This window comes from Sapajus apella, unplaced genomic scaffold, assembly GCF_009761245.1.
Source record: "Sapajus apella isolate SASKATOON/1434 unplaced genomic scaffold, GSC_monkey_1.0 scaffold54, whole genome shotgun sequence".
Taxonomy (NCBI): domain Eukaryota; kingdom Metazoa; phylum Chordata; class Mammalia; order Primates; family Cebidae; genus Sapajus; species Sapajus apella.
The window spans coordinates 10,935,453-10,948,110 of NW_022436994.1; the positions used below are offsets into that span (position 1 = coordinate 10,935,453).

The 12,658-nt window shown below is 38.7% G+C and overlaps 1 protein-coding gene across 11 annotated transcripts in view; it reads right to left on the bottom strand.

Moving 5' to 3' along the window:
* HECW1 (HECT, C2 and WW domain containing E3 ubiquitin protein ligase 1) overlaps window positions 1–12,658 on the bottom strand; it is a 454,797-nt gene that overhangs the window by 139,244 nt on the left and 302,895 nt on the right. The window lies entirely within an intron of this gene.

A 12,658-nucleotide genomic window follows, 5' to 3' on the forward strand; every position in this document is an offset into this window, starting at 1 on the left:
CTTGGAACCAACCCAAATGCCCATCGATGATAGACTGGATAAAATGTGGCACATGTACACCATGGAATACTATGCAGCCATAAAAAAGGATGAGTTCATGTCCTTTGCAGGGACATGGATGAGGCTGGAAAACATCATTCTCAGCAAACTGACACAGGAGCAGAAAACCAAATACCGCATGTTCTTACTCATAAGCGGGTGTTAAACAATGAGAACACATGGACACAAGGATGAGAACATCACACACGGGGGCCTGTTGGGGGTTGGGGAGGCTAGGGGAGGGATAACATTAGGAGAAATAACTAATGTAGATGACGGGGGGATGGATGCAGCAAACCACCATGACATGTATATACCCATGTAACAATCCTGCACGATCTGCACATGTACCCCAGAACTTAAATAATAAAAAAATATATATCCTCTTTGCTATGGTTTGAATATCCCTATCAAAACTCACATTGAAATTTAATTGCCATTGTAACAGTATTAGAGGTGGGACCTTTGAGAGGCTAGGTCATGAGGGCTCTGACCTCATAAATGGATTAACGCCATTATTGAAGGCATTAATTATCAATGGGTTCCTGGTAAAAAGGATGACTTTGGCTTGGTTCTCCTTTCTCTTGCCTCTTGCTTCTGCTTCTGTCTTTCCACTATGTACTCACCAGATGCCAGTGCCATGCTACTGGATTTCCCAGTCTCCAGAACTGTGAGCTGAATAAGTTTCTTTTATTCATAAGTTACCTAGTCTTTAGTATCCATTATAGCAACAGAAAATGGACTAAGACGATTTTCAAGACCCTCAAACCACAATTCTGATCTGTAGTGGATAGTGCAGGAGGCTGGGGCAAGAAACAAGAGATGTAAGCTGAATATAAAATTAGACTTGATTGGATTACTTATAAATAAAAGTGACCAGAAGGTTATGGAATGTACCCAAGACATTATTAAGATAAACTACTTAACTGAGATTGCTCAATAAAACATCTATCTATCTACCTACCTACCTACCTAGCTATCCACATGTGTACATATGCATGTGTATATGTGTGTGTGTGTCTTGGTAAATATATAAAATATACCCTTCTATTCAAATGTCCTTGATTGTATTATCTGGACTCAAAAGCTTATTGCTACTCCACTGCTGTGACTTTGCCATTCCACTGTTTCACAATACCTGTGGGCGGCATAATATCCCATTTTGACGACATCAATCACTGGTCTTGTGCTGTATTACTTCTGTTTGTGTGTCTCTCTCAAAAATACACTAAGTTATACCCATACCCATTAATTCCTCCCAAATATATAATGATCTCTTAGTCAAGGATGGATGTCTTAATAATTTAAATGTTTTCCATAAGCTTTTACAAGATACATAATATCTTCTCTACTCCCATTCTGGGCTTAAAAAAAACAAAATCTTCAAAACTGTGGGATTAGCTAATTAATGATGGTATTAGTATAGTGATAATTACGTAATATATGAAATCAACAGCATAACCACAGTAATTCAGTTGTTAGAAAATTGCAATTTAAAGTAATTTATAATATGACAAGAACTCTATTGATTTTTCCTGATATTTTTAACTTTGAAAAGACAGGGTCTTGCTCTGCCGCCCAGGCTGGAGTGCACTGGTGTGATCATGGCTCTCTGCAACCTTCACCTTTCAGGCTCAAGTCATTTTTCCACCTAATCTTCCTGAGCAGCTGGAACCACAGGCACATACCACCATGCTTGGCTAATTTGGAGACAGGGTTCTGCTATATTGCCTAAGGCTGGTCTTGAACTCCTGGGCTCAAGTGATCCTACCACCGTGGCTTCCCAAAGTGTTGGGATTAGAGGCGTGAGCCACTGTACCCAGCCTGTTTGTGTTTTTTTTAGTAACTTTTATCCAGGCTAATAACCCATTGCCCTGAAAAATGCTGAGAAAGCGACATGGAGTAAAGCCTGTCATGACTTGAGATTTATCAGTGGAACATGGTTATTTTTTTCCAGCAAGACAAGCCTGATGGAGTCAAAGATGGGGACCTGCGATGAGGGCCCCCAAAAGGATGAAATCACAGTCAGAGATAAGCCTGGCTGAAATGGAATTTTTGCAGTGACCATTTTATGAAGATATGCCAAAGACAACTGCCTACCATCTTTGAAATTTCTTTGGTTCTATCCCACCTACCTGCTCCATCATTCCCGATTCTTGTCTTTCCTTGTTTCTAGATCTTCCTTTGGCTCTGTTTGTACCTGGCTTCTGCTTTTCTGAAGCCTTCATGCTTGGAAATCTCCTTAGATCTGCTCTCCTCAGACTCTAGCCCCACCTTTGATTTTTGGTATCAGTCTTACAGGATGTCACTTTTAGTGTTAGTCTTCAGCTTAGCAAATTTCAATGAATGAATGAAGCACCCAGTTCCAGCTCCAATCTGTAGTGTTTGCCAATTTTCTTGGTGTAAATACTCCCACGATGGTTGATTTCACTAAATGTAGACTTGGGAAGAGGTGCACACAGTTGGCTCCTGTAAGCTCACATGAGCTGGCTCCAGCTCACCATCCACTACCATGGATGGATGTTCCAAAGCTAACCCCTCACCCAGCTCACTCTATTCCTCCATAAGACATTGGCAATGGTTTTCAAGGAGTTTTACTGCTGCTCTCAAAAACTCTTATTTCCTCAGAGGTTGAAAAATGATGCTAACAGACAAGTACAAGGAACACTCTGGCAAGTGAATATCAAACAGTGTGTCTCTGGGTCCCAGGTTCAGTGAGTGAGCCTCAGGCATCACCATTGAACAAGAGGCAGTACCTCCAGTCTCCCACCCCACATCAACAGGGGTGGTGTCCCCTGTGTTTTCATGTTGGTGTTCCATTCATGAGTTCCTTTCATAAAATGGTTCAGCAGCTGATTTTGCTAACAAAAGAACTGATTTTGTACTTAGATGATGGACTTTGATGATGGTTGTCTATGTCAGGGAACTTAAAAAATCATTTGTGAAGCTGCTGTCCTGGGCAAATAATGCTTCCTTAGGGCTGTTCACACACTCACCACCAGGACCAGCTCTGCATTTCGGAGAATGTTTTTCTTCCAGAAATGTGATTTTTGTGCTAATGTTGCCATGTTTACTTTGTGCAGGTCAAAAGCACACTTTAATGTCTGATTAAATTATCTCTTAATCTCTAATCAATCAGGATTGAAGTGAACGGTCTATCGTAAATCAATCAGAGATTGTTGACAACTCCTTGGGGCTGGCTGAGGACAGTAATCATTTAGCAATTGTGCTTAACTCTCAGAGACCTGAGTCTTAGCCAGACACTGTGATTTATCTCCAGGGGACGGGGATTTTAGCTTGACCTGGCTGCTTGTTCTGCTCCATCAATAAGGTTTTGGCAATTTCCCTTCCTAATAAGTCTCATTCTCATTTACTCATGATGTTGTTGAAGTGGTTAAATGTAATAACTTTGGTAAATGATCTACTGGTATATATGATTCTGGTAAAGCACTTGGCATCAAGAAGTATCCCTAAAGGCCAGGTGCGGTGGCTCACGCTTGTAATCCCTGGACTTTGGGAGGCTGAGGCGGGCGGATCACCTGAGGTCAGGAATTCAAGACCAGCCTGGCCAGCCCTCATGGTGAAACCCCATCTCTACTAAAAATACAAAAAAAAGTAGCCAGGTGTGGTGGCGTTTGCCTGTAATCTCAGCTACTTGGGAGGCTGAGGCAGGAGAACTGCTGGAACCCAGGAGGCGGAGGTTGCTTTGGGCCGAGACTGCACCACACTGCACTCCAGCCTGGGCAACAGAGTGAGACTGCTTTTCAAAAAGCACCCCCAAAACAAAAGACAATAAAAAACAGGAAGTATACTCTAAAGGTTCAGGCCCAACCCTGACCCTGGTGTTTATGCCCATATTTGACTCTTCCAGTTGTCTGGCAGTGGTAGGGTAATGTTTTGGTTATGCTTAAATTAATTGTTTGGTAATGTTTTGGTTAGATTGGTGCAAGTGTAATTGCGGTTTTGGCCATACTTTTAATGGCAAAACCACAATTATGCTTGCTGCAGCCTAATATTTAACATTGTCTCACAGCCAGCACTAGCATTAGAAAACACCCTGAGCTCCCTGAACTGTTTGTTTAAGGTTCTTCCCACATGCCAAAGCCCTCGTTTAAACATACCGTAGGGAGACAGGAAAAGGGGTCCCGAAGAGGCCAGGAGACCAAATTGAGGGATCGTGGCTACGTATGTTTACATCCGCACTTCTCCGTGTTTGTGCCCCAGCCTGATCCAGGCTTCCTCGCTTCCTGCCTAGCTTCTGCAATTGTCTCCTAACTGATATCTTGCTCCCTGCTTCCTTTCAACAGAGTTGGAGAGTCTTCTGTTCCACACCTCGCCATCAGTCATCATTGTTGATCTTCTTCAGTTTGGCCATTCTGGTAAGTGTGCAGTGTGGTATTACACTGTAATCTTAATTTTCATTCCTGGATGTCAAAAGAAGTTAAGCACCTTTTCATAGGTTTAGTGACATTTGGACATCCCGGCTTTGTGTGTTGCCTGTTGAAGTCTTTGGCCCATTTTTCTGTTGGTTTCTGTCCTTTTCTTTTTGATTTCTAGGGGGTAGTGTTTGTAGTCTAGATATTAGTTCTTTGTTACCCAGGCATAGCTCAACGTCTTTACCCACTCTGTGGCTTTCTCTTAATGTAAAGTTTTGACGAACCATGATTCTTAATTTTATTGTCATTCAATTAATTAATCTTTCATGATTAATGGTTTCTATGTTCTATTTAAGATTTTTTTTTTGGCTTCCACAAGGTCATGAAAGTACTCTTATTTGTTTTCTTATGAATTAGAAGCTTTATTGTTGTAATTTCATACCCAGATATACAATAGATTTAGATTAGACTGTGTATGTTGTGAGACTGCATTCGAGGTTTATTTCTTTTCTGTATGGACAGCAAAATGACCCAACATGAAATTTCGAACAGGCTCTCCTTCCTGTAATGCACTGCAGCAGCACCACTGTCATAGAATGATGATGATATGTGGTGCATCTATTTCTGGAGCTAATCTGTTTAATTAGCTATTTGTCTGTTCTGTGCTAATGCCACATTATTTAATTCCTAGAGCTTCATATTTTGTCTGGACATCTGGCAGTATAAAAGTCCTACAGCAAACCACCATGGCACGTATATACCTACATAACAAACGTTCTGCACATGTACCTCAGAACTTAAAGTATAATAAAAAAAAATTCCTCCTTTTTCTTTTTCAAGACTCTCTGACCTCTACTTGGCATTTTATATTTCCATATAAGTGATAGAATTAGCTTGTCAAGTTACATTAACATACCTCTCAGGATTTTGATTAGGATATCACTGAAATCACAGATCAATTTGGGGAAGAACTGACACTTAAAGAATATTGACTTTTCTAAGCCTCAAACAATATCTCCTTTCATCAATACTGTTTTTAATTTCTCTCAGCAATGTGGTAGTGCATGGTGTAACCATCTTCCTCATCTGTGGTTATATTTATTCCTTGTTTTTTGATGCTATTGTAAATAATATCTTGTAACAATTTTTATTTTCTATTTGCATATAGAAATATGATTTATTTTAGGTATCTACCTTTTATTTATTCAATGACTTTGCTAAATTCACTAACTAATTTGAGAAGTTTGGGGTAATGTTTTATGCTGTTTACTGACACAATAATGTTATCTGAGAATACAGTTTTATGTCCTCCTTTCCAATGCTGACATACTTTACTTGTTAGTTTTTTTTTTTTACCTTGTTGCACTGGCTAGAATCTCTAGCACAATATTGAGCAGAAGTGGCTAAAGTGTGCATCCTTATCTTGTTCTTGGTTCTAAGGACATATATTTTAATATTTTACCAGTAAGTATAGTGTTTGCTGTGGATTTTATTGTTATTATTATTATTATTAATATAGTAAGTCCTCTGTTGGATTGAAGAAGTTCCCTCCTATTCCTAGTTTTCTAGGAATTGTTGAAAATCATAAACAAATATTAAATTTTATCAAAGACTTTTTATGGATCTACAGAGATAAACATTATTTTTCTCCTTTGTCAATATGGTGGCTTACATTAATTTATTTTTAAGATAAATTATTTTAATACTACACTTGCAAAGAATAGCACAGAAGACAACATTTAAAACCTGTATTAGCTTATAGAATAACTTACAAAGTTCAACGAAGAGATGAAATTTACAGAATAATAAAAATGCTACAAAACACATTTGTTGCTCGTTTAAAAAAAATGCAAATGTTGGTAATGTCCAGAAAAATGTAAAAGAATTGTTTGTAATTTTCACACAGTTAATTACTGAAACGTGTTCACTGCAACAAGAGACCCGCATGGAATGAGTTCTTCATGTCGGGGTCTTTGCCCTGAATGCAGTCAGGGTCACTGCAACAGTGGTGCAGAGCAGCTAAAACTCCAATACAAATCTTACCATCTCTTTGGCTGGATGAACCAGGCAAAGAAGCCTGGGGCAACCACCAGAGAGTAGAGGAGGACCTCTGGCAAGAAGAGAGCCAAAGGAGAGCCCCAAACAATGTATAAGAGACTCAGCCCAAGTTTATGGCTGATCCCAGAATCATACATGCACAGCGCAAATGAAATCAGCTTGTACTTAGGGCTTAAAGAACTAACCTGAGATCTGAGGTGCCTCCCACCACATGCATGACAGCAGGAGCCACACTAAATCAAATGCCTGCTGTAGCAAAAACACCAATACCCCTTAAAGCAAAATCCAGAGTCCCTTCAGGAAAACATTAACAATGCTTGAGGTATCATCCAGAATGACTTAATTTATTAAAAAAAAATCACAAAAAATGACCCATTTTCAAAATTCCCCAGATGTTGAAATTTTCAGGAAAATACTTTAAAGCAGCCATTATAATTATATCCAGTGTGGTAAAGGAAAACATTAACTTATGGTGAATATGCTATTGGTAAGAAATATCCTGAGCAAAATAAAACACATAAAGGAAGCCAAATGGCAATTTTAAAATAAAAAAACTCTGATATCTGAAAATAGTCATTGCATAGAAGCAATAGTAGAATGGACTTTATAGAGAAAACATAGAGTAAAAGTGAAGATAGTTCAATAGAAATGGTCTAATTACAAGAAGAGAGAAAACAGCCTCAGGGGCTGTGGACTCTGAAGATCTAGCCTATGGGTCGTGTGGAGCCCAAGATAAAGGGGAGAGAATTAAACAGGAAAATATTTGAAGAAATAAATAATGGCCAAACTTCCTCAATTTGGTGAAAACATAAACTTATAGATTCAAGAAGTCCCATGAACCAACAATAGAATAATTTCGAGGAAAACTGTTACGGATTGAATTGTGTCCCTCAACAGGTGTGCTGAAGTCTAAGACCCCGGTGCTTCTGAATGCAAACTTATTTGGAAATAGGGTATTTACAGATGTAATCAAGTTAAGATGATGCCATTAGGGTGGGCCCTAATCCTGTGTGACTGATGTCTCTTTAAGAAGAAGAAAATTTGGACAAAGAGACACACAGGGAGATCACCACCTGAAGACGGAGGCAGAGGTGGAGTCTGCAAGCCAAGAATACCAAGAATTGGCAACATCGCTGGAGCTAGGAGAGAGGCATGGAACAGCTTTAGAGCCTTCTGAAGGAACCAACTCTGTACACACCTTTATTTTGGACTTCTGGCCACCAGAACTATGAAGCGATACATTTTTGTTGTTTTAAGCCATCCAATTTGTGGGACTTTGTTATGACAACTCTAGGAAACTAATACAAAATCCATGCCTGGGAATGCCGAAATCTAACTGGAAACCCAAAGACAACGAGAAAATCCTGAATCTGCCAGAGGAAACCGACACCTGACAGATACGAAAGAAACAATGATTTAGATTATTATAGATTTCTTATTGGAAACTATGGAGACCATAGCACAGTGGAACTGCATTTTAAACCTTTTTTTTGAGATGGGGTCTTGCTATGTTGTCCAGGCTAGCCTTGAACTCCTGGGCTCAAGTGATCCTCCCACCACAGTCTCCTGAGTAGCTGGGATTATAGGTGTGTACTGCCTCACTGGGTGGAACCATATTTTTTCAAGTGTTGAGGGGAAACATACCAGTTAACCCAGAATTCTATATCCAGTGAAAATATCTGCAGAGAAGCGACATTAAATGAATACATTCAAATAAACAATAAGAGGATTAGTCTGACCAGGCCTACTCTAGAAAGGCCAGGAGAAGGAGTACATGATGAAGAGAAATGATATCAGAGGAAAACCCAGGTTTTCAGAAAGAAGTGAAGAGGCTGGGCATGGAGGCTCACACCTGTAATCTCAGTACTTTGGGGGGCCGAGGTGGGTGGATCACCTGAGGTCAGGAATTTGAGACAAGCCTGGCCAACATGGTGAAACCCCATCTCTACCAAAAATACAAAAATTAGCCAGGTGTGGTGGTAGATGCCTGTAATCCCAGCTACTTGAGAGGCTGAGGCAGGAGAATCACTAGAACCTGGGAGGTGGAGGTTGCAGTGAGCCGAGTCATGCCATTGCACTCCAGCCTGGGTGACAAGAGCGAAACTCTGTCTCAAAAATGAAATGAAATAAAATAAAATAAAATAAGAGCATTAGAAATAGGAAATGTATGGGGAGGCATTAAGGACTATATTTTTTTCCTAATTTCTAAAATACAAGTCCAATTAAAGCAAAAATTAACATTGTCATGTAGGGTTTATAATGTATATACAATGTGATACATATAATAACTATGACAAAAACGATCAGGAGTGTGGATAAATGCAGGTAATAGTATTGAGGAGTTCCTGCATTTTATGTTAAGTGGTACAATATTAACTCAATGTAGATTATGAAAATATAAGAAGGAATTTTATAGTCTCTAAAAAGCAACTAAAAAGGAAGTCATACAAAGCTGTGTAGTTAAAAATCCAGTAGATAAATTGAAATGACATTCTAAAATTGATTCAAATAATCCAAAAACAAGTCAAGAAGGGGAAACAGGAAAAAAAAAGTTCAGAGAACAACAAACAGAAAACAAATAATACAATAGTAGACCTAAAAACAACTACATGAACAATTATGTTAAATCGGCCATGCATTCCTATTAAAAGGCAGAGATTATTGTAATAAATGAAATTAAGTCCCAAGAACATGCTGTCTATAGGCAATGCCCTTTATAAGTAAAAACACAAACACTTCGAAAGTAAATGGAAGGAAATAGGTATACCATTCAAACACTAATCATAAACGAGGCTGGGGTGGCAATTTTAGTGTGATAAAACAGACTTCAAGACAAAGAGCATTACCAAAAATAAAGAAAAATATTTTATAATTATAAAAGGGCTAGTTCATAAGGAAGACATAACTGTGCAAGTACCTAATACCAGAGCTTCAAAATACATGAAACAAAAATGACAGAATTAGAGAAATAGACAATTCCATGAACATAGTAAGGATTTAAACATGCTTCTTGCAGCAACGGATAGAATAGCTAAACACAAAAAACCAAAAGACACAGAGAGTCTCTACAACTCAGTCAACCACTTTGACTCAGCCGATATTTCTAGGACTTGACATGCCACAATAGGAGAATATTCTTTTCAAGTTGATATGGTAAGTCCATCAAAATACATCATATACTGGATTGTAAAGCCTGGCTTGATAAATTTAAATAGACTGCAATTATATAGAGTATGTTCTCTAACCACAATAAAATAAAATTAAAAGTCAGTAACAAGAAGATATTTAGGAACATTCTCCAGTTTTGGAAATTAAACAACTTATTTCAAAATAATCCATGGGTCAAAGAAGGAATATGAAGAAATATTTTTAACTGAATGATAATGAAAGTATAAAATATATAAAAATTTATAAAATGCAGTTAAAACAGAGTTTAGAAGAAAATTTATTGCTTAAATGATTATAATAGAGAAGAAATGTAAGTGTAAAATCAAGACCTAGAATTTTACCCTAAGGAGCTAAAAAAAAAGACAAAATAAGCCAAAAGTAAGTCAAAAGAAGGCAATAAAGGAGATAAATAAATAAGGGCATACATAAAAATAAATAGAAAACAGTTAGAAAATGATCAATGTCAAGAGTTAGTTCTTTGACAAAATTAAAAATTTTCATAAACCCATATTTATATTGGTTAACAAAAAGAGAGAGAAAAAGCAATTTATTAATATAAAAATGAAAGAGTTATTTTCCTTAATAAGCCTACAAACATTAAAGGACAATAAAACAATATTTTGAACAACTTTATGCCAAACAACATGAAAAAATGGTAGTATTTCTTGAAAGACAAAAGATTTCTCTTAGAGGAAACAGGTAATCTGAATGACTCTTTTTTTAATTTAAAAAACTAAATTCGTAATTTAAAATCTTCTTACAAAGAAGCTCCAGCCTAAGATGTCTTCGCTGGTGAATATATCAAACCCTTAAGGAAGAAATAATAACAATTATACACAGACATTTCCAGAAAATGTAAGAGAAGGAAAACTTCCTGTTGTGGACTGAAATCTGTTATGGACTGAAACCTGTTATGGACTGAATGTGGGTGTGTGTGTCTCCTTCCACCACCAACCCCCAAGTCCATATGTGAAACTCCAACACCCAAAGTGATGGTGTTAAAAGGTAGGGCCTTTGGAGGTTATTACATTTAGATGAGGTCATGAGGATAGAGTTCTCATGATGGGATTAGTGCCCTTATTAAGAAGAATCAAGAGGCTGGGTGCGGTGGCTCACGCCTGTAATCCCAGCACTTTGGGAGGCCGAGGCGGGTGGATCATGAGGTCAAGAGATCGAGACCATCCTGGCCAACATGGTGAAACTCCGTCTCTACTAAAAAATACAAAAGTTAGCTGGGTGTGATGGTGCACACCTGTAGTCCCAGCTGCTAGGGAGGCTGAGGCAGGAGAATTGATTGAACCCAGAAGGCGGAGATTGCAGTGAGCCGAGATTGCACCACTGTGTTCCAGCCTGGCGCCTGGTGACAGAGCAAGACTCTGTCTCAAAAAACAAAAACAAACAAACAAAAAAGAAGAATCAAGAGCTCACTCACTTGCACCTGCGTGCTCTATCCTTGTCTCTCTTTCTAACGTGTGGACACAGCAAGAAGGCAGTCAACTGCACCCTCGAAGAGGTCCTCACCAGAACCCAACCATGCCGGCACCCTGGGCTTGGACTTCTCAGCTTCGGAACTTTGAGAAATAAATATCTGTTGTTTAAGCCACTCAGTCTATGGTGTTTTGTTACAGCAGCCTGGGCTGACAAAGACATTTCCCAAATTATTTTAAAAGGCCAGCTGACACCAAAACCAATACCAATACCACCGATACCAAAACCAGACTAATACAAAAAAACTGAAGACCAATATTCTTCATGTATGTGCATGCAAAAATCCTTGGCAAAATATTAGTAAACAAAATCCAACAATGTATGAAAAAAATGATACATCCTGACCAAATAGGAAATCAAAATCAGCTTCTATTCCTGATTCTTCATATCTATCCCATGCATGGCAGTTGGGAGATTTTCATAAAATTTTAATCAAACCATGATGCTTCCCTATTAAAAACACTACAATGGCTTATTATCACTCTTAGAGTAAGATCCCAACTCTTCTCCAGGGCTAACAAGGTGCTGGCCCTGCCTCTCTCCAGCTTCCTCTTATGCCCCCCCCCACACACACATTGTGTATTCCCGCCACGATGAACTTCCTGCCATGCTCGTGACACTCAGGGCCTCACACTAGCTACATCCTGTATCTGCAACACAGATCTAACCAGGTTTTTGGATGTCTGGCTTCTCAGGTCATGTGACAGTGAGTCAGAAAGGCTGCCCCGGGCCACTGCTAACTAAAGGAGCCCCTCAGTAATATATATCCTGTAACTGTGTGGGATTGCCTTCACACGACTTACTGCCCATGAAATTATATTGTTATTTGTGTGTTTTGTCTTCTCACATTGAAATATAAGCTCCATGAGCAAACGCTTGGCCTTCTCTGTCTAATCTTGTGACCAGATTGACGCTGCTGGCTGATAGTGTATGCATGGGGATTAATCCACCCAGCTTTGGAAGGCAGAGGCAGAGAGAAGGTGTTGGAGGCTAACAAACAACCATGGCTCCAGGCTGGAGTTTAATATTTGCTCCATCCACTTGATATTGCTGAGAATCTGCTTTTAGGAGTTCTTTGTTTTATACAGAGGTCTAAATATACGCTCTACATGAACACCCAAGACTCCAGTTAACTGCTGTTTGTGTTTAACTTCTCTGTGTAACTATCATCTTAGAAGTGTTCATTATATCCATCCAGGAAGAAAACGGACTTGAAAATCAAGAAGCGTGTTCCCTGGGTGCAGAATTTCTAGTTCCAGTCATAATAAAGGAGAGGAGATTGCTCAATCAACATGGAACTCTCTTGTTTATTTATATTCACTTTCATTGCATTTCATATGTATTTATTTCTCTTAATTTTTCCCTCCTTGTCTTAAAATTCTAATAGAAACTTTAATTGTTCTAAGATTTAACTTTTTTTTTTTTTGAGCCAGAGTTTCACTATGTTGCTCAGGCTGGCCTCGAACTCCTGGCCTTAAGCAATCCTCCCACCTCAACCTCCCAAGTAGCTGTGATTAATATGTCTTAAT